Consider the following 8774-nt stretch of genomic DNA (forward strand, 5'->3'; position numbering starts at 1 on the left):
ATTGCATTATCTGCTGACTGACTTATTTGTATAAAAGAAAATCGTGCTTAAAAACTATGTAAATTTCTTGAATAAAAGTTGAAATTCAAATATATTGGTATTATTACCGTATATATTTTATTTTTAGTTGTATTCAGTGTCATTTTTATCTATATCTGAAGTTCTCAAAATATATCAACAATACTGAGAACCTTGAATCCAATATATATTTTACTAAAATTAGATAATGCCTTTTAATCTCTTACTTCAGAATATTCTAATAAAATGTATTTGATTATCAGCTGATTGACTTATTTGTATATAAAAAGATCATGTTTAAAAACTATGTAAATTTCGTAAATAAAATTTTAAATGTCAAAATATTGATATTATTACCATATATATTTTTATTCATAGTTGCATTCAGTTTCATTTTTATCTATATCTGAAGTTCTCACAATGTGTCAGCAATACTGAGAATCTTTAACACATTTTACTTATTACTAGTTTTCATGTGTTATTTTTTATTTATCTGAAATTCTGAAAGTATTTAAAAAATGCTGAAAATTTTGATTTCCACATTACTTTTTGCTATTTTCCGTGTCATTTTGTCTTTATCTTACCTTATGAAAATATATCATACCTTCATTCATATCCAGTTTAATAACCTTGAAAATATTGGAGACGGTTTGTGGTTGAGGAAATTGTTAAAAGAAATTACTGTGTTCAACATTTCAGTTGTTGAAGTAATGTAAAAGTATTGTTATAGAAAATAACATTCAGTTATTAGTGCTTTTAGGAAAATTTAGTACATACACAATATAAACATGTTACACAATTTATTATATTATAAAGATATACGTATGTGATTTATAGTAGCATATATCTTTAGAACAGTTACAAGAAGAATTTACAGTAGCATATAGAAAAGTTAGAAGAAAAATTTACAGCAGCATTGTTTTAATTACTAGAGAAAAGTTACAAGAAGAATTTTTTTTCTTTTTATTATTGAGGAAACAATAACAAAAAGAAAAACCAGGGGACAAAAATACATTTTAAGGCTGAGAAGTACTAGGAGCCGTCGTCGTAGTGGCGCTTGAAGTGGGAGGCATCATCGAAGTGGCACTTGTAGTAGTGGGTATTATGGACTCTAAGAAACTTTATTAAAGACGACTGTGGCATAAAATGTATGGATGTAGACGACCCACGAACAGGAAGAGTGCCTGGCCAAGGTGACATGCGCTGACCCTGGTTATACATAGCCAGTTGCTGCCCTGTCACCTGGTAAACTTGGTCCGGTTGCGCGAAGGATGTTGAAGGCATAGGTGCAGGAGGCTGAGGCAGGAAAGTTCTGGTTGACGAATCTTGCTCCATTTCCAGAAACGTCTGTCTGGTGCTTGGGAACAGATCAAAACTTGTTTTCAGTCTCCCTTCTTTCGTCTCGTCGCCTTCTGCAGTTTCTGCGCCAGAAACCCGATCTCCGTCTGCAGGCACGGAGAGAAGACCGTATATTATGATATCTAATAATAAAATTAACAAACAATTTTAGCATATGAAACCAATACAGGGCAGAACAATTTTCTGATTACCTCTCTCAATCCAAGGGTATTCAGCTTCTTCTGATGGACAACGTGTTTCCCGAAGAAGCTAAATGTCGTCAGAATCCACTTTTCCTCTCTGTCAGGTCCCTCACTGATGCCTGGCCGCTCTTGCACTTCGTCAGCCGCCCATACCTGGTTCTGATAGACTTCAACCAGGTACTCAGCTGAGGTCCTGTCAAAGGCGGGTCGAGGGTCTTGGCCTTCTTTGCCAGTAGTCGCATCTTCTTCGCCACCTCCTTGAATTCAGTGAGGCCCCTGTCATACAGAAAGGGGTGCTCCTGCAGCCATTCCCCAACATCCTCTCCTGATCGTCTGACAGGAAGACACAAAGAGTTTTCTTCTACGTTTCTGCGACCCCTCGTCGACCCTCTCTGCATCCGTTGTAGGTATGTTCTCGTCGTCGCCAAGGACGTCATCCTTGGACAGGACCTCGGCCTCATCCCCGGGTAGTTCCAAGGTCACGGGGTTCACTTCCTCCTCGTGGTCAGTTTGGGGCCACTGACGTCGGCGGAGACGATTCTTCGGCGGCTCGATGAAGGGCCTGCGGATGCGAGTCACAGTCAGCAGAAGAAGCAGCAGAGGACAAAGAACCGTGGTGCTGGACGGCTGCTGCAGAGTTAGAAGGAGCATCCTGAAGAGGGGCGTCCTTGTAGGGCACGATCTTCATTGTCCTCTTCTTCACCTGAAGGGTTTTTGGCATCCTGACAGAGATAATCCTACAAAGGGCACAGCAAGGATAGCAGCAGAGGTCACGGTGAGGTCGCTGTTGAAAGACTGTTGACCTCTCGTCTGAGATGCTGCCTTTTATGGACGGTGACATACATGAGTCACGTTGCCACTGCGCAACCCACTTGGCGCATGACGTGGGGTTGCCAAGTACATGGCCCATGTCGTACTGGATGCCACATGTCGCCACTGCGAGTTACGACTAGCGTAATTAAATGGCGACGCCATTGCGTCAGTGTTGCGTCCTGCACAATGACATGACAACAAATGACAGTTGTGGTGACTCAACTGCCTATGTGTTGGGTGGTGTTGCAGATCCACCATCACTTGGTGCACGTCGACAAACTCGGCGATGCGGTTACAATTCGTGGCGATTTGGTCGTAATTGTATCGTTATGAGGTCGTAATGAGCAAATTTTCGACCGTTACGACATGCGCGATCTTGAATCGCCAGTGTGTGAATTAAGCAAAATGCTTTAGCAATTCTCTCAGAAATATTATTATTATTTTTTTTTTTTTTTAGAAGTTTAATTTGCTAGTAAATGGCTTTTTGTCTTGATGCGAATTTGCTCACTAATAATAAACTTCTTTTAATTAATCTTATCGACATACACAAATACCAGTGAATGTAATTAGGATCTTTCGCTAACCTGTTAGGTCCACAGAGGACTGTTTAACTGAAACGGAATGAATATAGAAATGTGCAGTATTTGATGAACTCCTGAAGGAAGCAATCAGTGCTCAGAGTATCAGTGCAGTAATAGTTAGGCTGGTTTTTCTTAAGTCATTTATCTCTTAAGGAAAGGTTGGTTTTTCTCAAGTCATTTATCTCTAAGGGAAACGGATTTTTAATAAAAATAAATACTTTTTGGCGTTGGTAAAACGGAAATTTCTAATATAACAAAACATTTGGGAATTGTCGGGATTTTGGACATAGTAGAATGCATATACGATTTTTGTGTTGACAATACTATGACGTCGGTGCCAAGACGGAGGCAGATGGGTTTCGAAAAACTTTATGCATCGGCCGGGAATCGAACCCGGGCCTCCCGCGTGGCAGGCGAGAATTCTACCACTGAACCACCGATGCTTCAGAGATGTTGGTAATGAGTAGTTTTGTGTAAATTATTTTTGCCAAAATATGTTTTACATTGGAGCATCTAATAATGATTATTACTTTATATATACTTTTCAGTCCATGACACTTTGCAAGTGTAGATATAACCATGGCAGTACAAATTACAATTTAAAGGAAAATTATAATATTGATAATGGTAATATTATGCCAGTAGTAATAAAGTTGATACATGTGCTATACGTAATGATACAATTGTGTTAAGCTGACGTTACTCAGTTGTATCCACAATAAATCCGACAGTAAAGAATGTATAGTATCGGTGATAGCAGTCCATGCAAGAGAAATTAAAAATAATTAGATACAATACTGATGAGAAAATTAACAGTAACAATAATGTCAGTAATAAAAACTCGAGGAACAATGAGAGCATAGAGATGGGCAAAAATGATAACAGTATAACCGGAAACCAGACCTGGAACCTTACTTAAAAGGGCATCACTTAAACTCGCCGTGGAAGGTGCATCACCAGATGTTGACTCTTCATACATTCTCTTCGTATCCGTCTCATTATCGTAGATGAAAATGAAAGCATAACAGTTTATCGTTATGCGTAATAGCCGCCAACTTTTTATGGAGATACACAGCAAGACGGCCATACTGATAACAAAAGCAATAATAATAATAACGATAATAACAATAAAAAAGTTATGGAGATACAGTAAGACAAAAATAAAGAAAGACTTTCGGTTACATAGAATATGAAAACGCCGTCGTCAAGATACAGAAGACCCCTTCCCATCTCTTTCGTGACTGATCTTTTTGCTTTAAAGTTAAGATGCTTTCAGTTATCCGCTGTTTCCAGGTCTCGGGATCAGATTGAACATAGTTCGCCCGGTAATCATTTTTCAATTCTCTGGGCGGTTTACTACGAACATCGCAGCAGTGTTGGGCAGGTTTGTTTTTTAGACCGTAAATGGTTACCAACTTTGAAAACAATATCTTGTGTTTTCATTCCCATGAAGTTGGCCCTTTAATTGCATATCTTCCCTTGAAGTGAATATTTGCAAATTTCTATCCCATTCTGAACACCCCCCCCACCTCACCCATACCTACTCCCCCCTCTTCTCCCCCTCTTCCTGTATCTGAGGAGAGCCGAAAGATCTCAGTCCTGTGTCAACAAGGGAGCGACCGCAAAAACCGCCTCAGCAGCTGTTTCTCAATAAATCACACGCCGTTATTTAAATAAATCACTTGCCGTAATTTACAATGTAAGACCTCGCGCGGATTTCGGCAATTCGTCATCTTCAGCATCATCGTCTGCGCTCGGCTGTGATGCTGTGTTCCTGTTGGTCGGGGTGGGGCGGGGGAAGGGGAGCACACACTAGCTGGTTAACAGGGTTCTCGTTGTGTTTAATTACTGGGTGGTATTGTTTTCGTCGGTTACCTTGTCTGAAGAGGCAGAACGAGAATTCCTTTTTATGCGTTAATTTTATTTTTATGTGCTGGTGGAGGTGATAGCTTTGTATTTTTGCAGTACCTACTAACTTACAGTTATTTAGCGCTTATCCATGTGATTGTGGGGATGTAATTGGTCGATTCTTTAGTTTTTAATCAAAATTGATACCGATGGCTTAAGGATTGCAATAAAGTTTAAGAATAGATTTTAACCTTTGTGCAGGTATGCAGAAATTGCACAGCTGTGGAGTAGTTATTTTAACGCAGTTTTATCATGATCATTTGGCATGGAGTAGTCGCATTCTCATGAAAAAGGATAAAGATATTTGAAAAACGGAAATACACCTAAGAAATTTTGAGGACTATGTGAAAAATTGCAATTGACGTAATTATTCAGTTTTTATACCCCTCAATAATCCGGATCCAACATGTACGTTTAGAAACCGTAGAGTTTTTACCAGCTTCTAAAATATGTTTCATACCAACGTTTTACAGGTCATGTCATGATCTTTGTTGTTTTAATTTAACTCTTTCATATATATATATATATATATATTATATATATATATATATATATATATATATATACTGTATATATTCATATGTTTATATATATGTGTATATATATACATGTATATATATAGAGATATATATGTATGTGTGTGTGTCACAGTGAGGTGATACACCATATATACATTATATATACATACACACACACACACACACACACACACACACATATATATATATATATATATATATATATATATATATATATATATATATATATATATATATATATATATATTACTTTGCAGTCAGTTTTCCGGGGTGGCAGATTCTAGGATGGAGAATCTTGAACACCTGCAATATGTTCGGTTAAGACAGGATGGTTTAGCGTGCTGTGAGTAGAAGGCAAAGACTTGTTAATAAGCAAGAAAACAAACCTACACTGAAATAATAGCTAAATGACATCTATGAATTGCACATAGAAACGCATTTAAGTATTTTCGCACGCAAGTTTTTATGATGTGCCAGCACATAAATATGTGTTTGGGTGCGCATGTGCTGGTTTATAGCACGTCCTCGTGTTCACTCGATATGAGAATGTTTTTATTCGCTTCACGTTCGGCGGTAACCTTTTGATGTTGTTAAATGAATCAGAAATGCTATTTCTGACAATTTTCTAAGATCAAGATTAATGGACATTAATGGAAAAGAAAACTATTAACCTCAGAATATTATATATATATATATATATATATATATATGTAATATATATATAATATATATATATATAATATATATATATATATATATATATATGTATATGTATGTATTTATATTTATATATTTATAAATTTATATAGGTATATATATGTATGTATGGTAGTGTATGTATACATATGTATATATATATGTATATATATATATATATATATATATATATATTATATATATATATATATATATTGTCATATACAATTTTTCTCAACAGGTTTTGCAACTTAATTTTCAGTGGAAAACAACTAAATGGTCATATTTTAAGCTCTTCACACAGATGAACCATCGCTCCAGAAAACTTCCCAACATGACTTGATTTCATATACATACACACAAGGCTCATAAACAGTGCTTCGTACCCCTTAAATTCATTGTGCAATTCACCTAATTTTTTCTCATTGACTCTTGCGCTTTTATATCTCCAGTACTCATATGTCTTCCTATTCTCCTTGCTCGTAATACCTCCGAATTACACAGTATATTCATCAAGTTATTGTCTTCCTTTCTTTCCACTTGATCTGACTATCTTCACCACTTTAATTCATCCCTTCACCTACGCTAGCCATTATCATGTGGCCACTTACACTCATCTCCGTCTTTCTCACACTTTCAGTTCTTCTTACGCCACATATTTTACGCAAACAGTTCATCTCAACAGCTTCAGCCGTTTTTTTTTTTATTGCATTACAAACACACTTCACTGACATAAAAGAGAGTTATTATTATGAACAATAAATGTATGCCTGTGCAAGACCTTTTCGTTGTACTATGCATGTTTCCATTACACAAATAATGTAATGTAATGTAATGTAATGTAATGAGTATGGAAATGCGTAATTGAGGCAAAGGCTTGTGATCAGTGGGCATTCTCCCATTCGCGTCATGCGCGGTCACTTTACTTAACCAACCGCATCACATCATCCTCCCTCGGTCACATCACACGGATCCTTCACATCGTCCGGGAGTCGAGGGGAGGAGACAGATACCTGTAGTGGGACGTGAATGGAAGGACCAAAGCCCTTTTGGGATGCAAAGCGTGGCTCCGACTTTACCTCAAGTCGTCGGTTTTCACACAAAAATGCGATTCCTTTGCAGCCCGCGGGCGATGCTCGCATCTCCTCAGATTTTTAATTCTTCGGTGCTGGGTGCTGGCGACTTCAGAACAGGTAGCAGGTGGGTGGGAGTGCTGGGCTGGGGACGCTGGTCGAGCAGTATTCTTGGGCTGATTTTGTTCAGACGGTAATGAGGTATTGTAAGGAAACATCCTCTGAAAAAATGACAAAGGAAAAGCCCTGCCATGGAAAGAAAGAGGAAACAATCCTATGGGAAAAAAAAATCAAAACTTGACTGACAGGTAATAAAAGGTTAACTAAAGTATAATTTTAGACCAGTAAAATGAACTTTTTACATGTTTACCAAATATATTTGGAAGCTTAATTACGATAAAATGTGAATAAAAAGAAACGTGTTTATTTTACTGTAGTTTAATACTGTAGTGTAATATAACTTAGTGATTGCACCATTCTTATGAGCTCATACTACATTGTAATCACCTCACTGTTTTCCAGTATTGAGTGTAATTATTTTTGAGTGTTTTTTATTACTTAAATATATATATATATATATATATATATATATATATATATATATATATATATATATATATAGATAAGACTATATGTATATATATATATATGTATATATATCTATATATAATATATATATATGTGTGTGTATGTGTATGAAAAATGTTATATATTGCTTCTGAAGTGTAGTTATTGAAGTAAATAAAACTTGTTGTTAAGACGAGTTCTTAACTTAATGTTTTAATGAACAGAGCCACTCGATAGCGGAACAAGAATAAAAAAAAACTTACTGTGATGCTTATAACGGCTTAATCTTTCCTCAATAGAGAAAACATTCATTGGAGTAGCTTAGTGTTATTTGTGGTAGTGTCAGCTTCCGAGCCCCATTTATGTACTGCTACGTATACCAAACCATAAGAGCAGAGTTTCTTTAAAAATGAGTGTTAACACTGCTTTCATCCTGCATATTCTATACGATATTATTGTTACTAAAGTAAAAACGCTCATCGGGCAAGACCCACCTCTAGAGTGCTTCTAATGACATTGATAGAGAGTTTTTTTTTCTTTATGAGACAAATCCATTATAGTTTACTAGCCGATCAAGTTTATGGAAGGTCTCCAATTAATCAGTTATAATCTTTACTTTTTACATAATCGATTCGTAAATCCTTAGCTACAGACCTTCTTTAGTTGTGGTGGTCTGATTAACAATGCATTTTCTTGAGTGAAATACACTGGTATCGTTTCTGGGTATATTTCGTGATAATATTCAAAGTTTCGTGACTATTTTGGATGCCTTATAGTACGTCTTAAAAATGGTAACCAGATCCGCTTACGTATTTTCAGAATTCCCCAAATCTCGTGAAATGTAATGGAATTTTTTGGTGTTTCTTCGTGCGTGCAAGTGGTGTTGGATGCCATCTCGTGCTACATGACGATACTTTAGATTCATGGTACTGAACTATTGCAGGATTTTTTTTATGCATTCCTCTATGGGTCCTTTTTGATAGGCGCCCAGAGCTAAGGTCCTATTTTGGATTAGTTGTGCACGATTTAAGAACTTCC

At 36.6% G+C, this 8774-nt stretch overlaps 1 non-coding gene across 1 annotated transcript; it reads right to left on the reverse strand.

Annotated features, from left to right (window-relative positions):
• Positions 1–3325: 3325 nt before the first annotated feature.
• Positions 3326–3396, reverse strand: TRNAG-GCC (transfer RNA glycine (anticodon GCC)). Its single transcript has one exon. It is a non-coding gene; the product is annotated as a tRNA-Gly (tRNA).
• Positions 3397–8774: the final 5378 nt, after the last annotated feature.

Source organism: Macrobrachium rosenbergii, chromosome 53, assembly GCF_040412425.1.
Source record: "Macrobrachium rosenbergii isolate ZJJX-2024 chromosome 53, ASM4041242v1, whole genome shotgun sequence".
NCBI lineage: Eukaryota > Metazoa > Arthropoda > Malacostraca > Decapoda > Palaemonidae > Macrobrachium > Macrobrachium rosenbergii.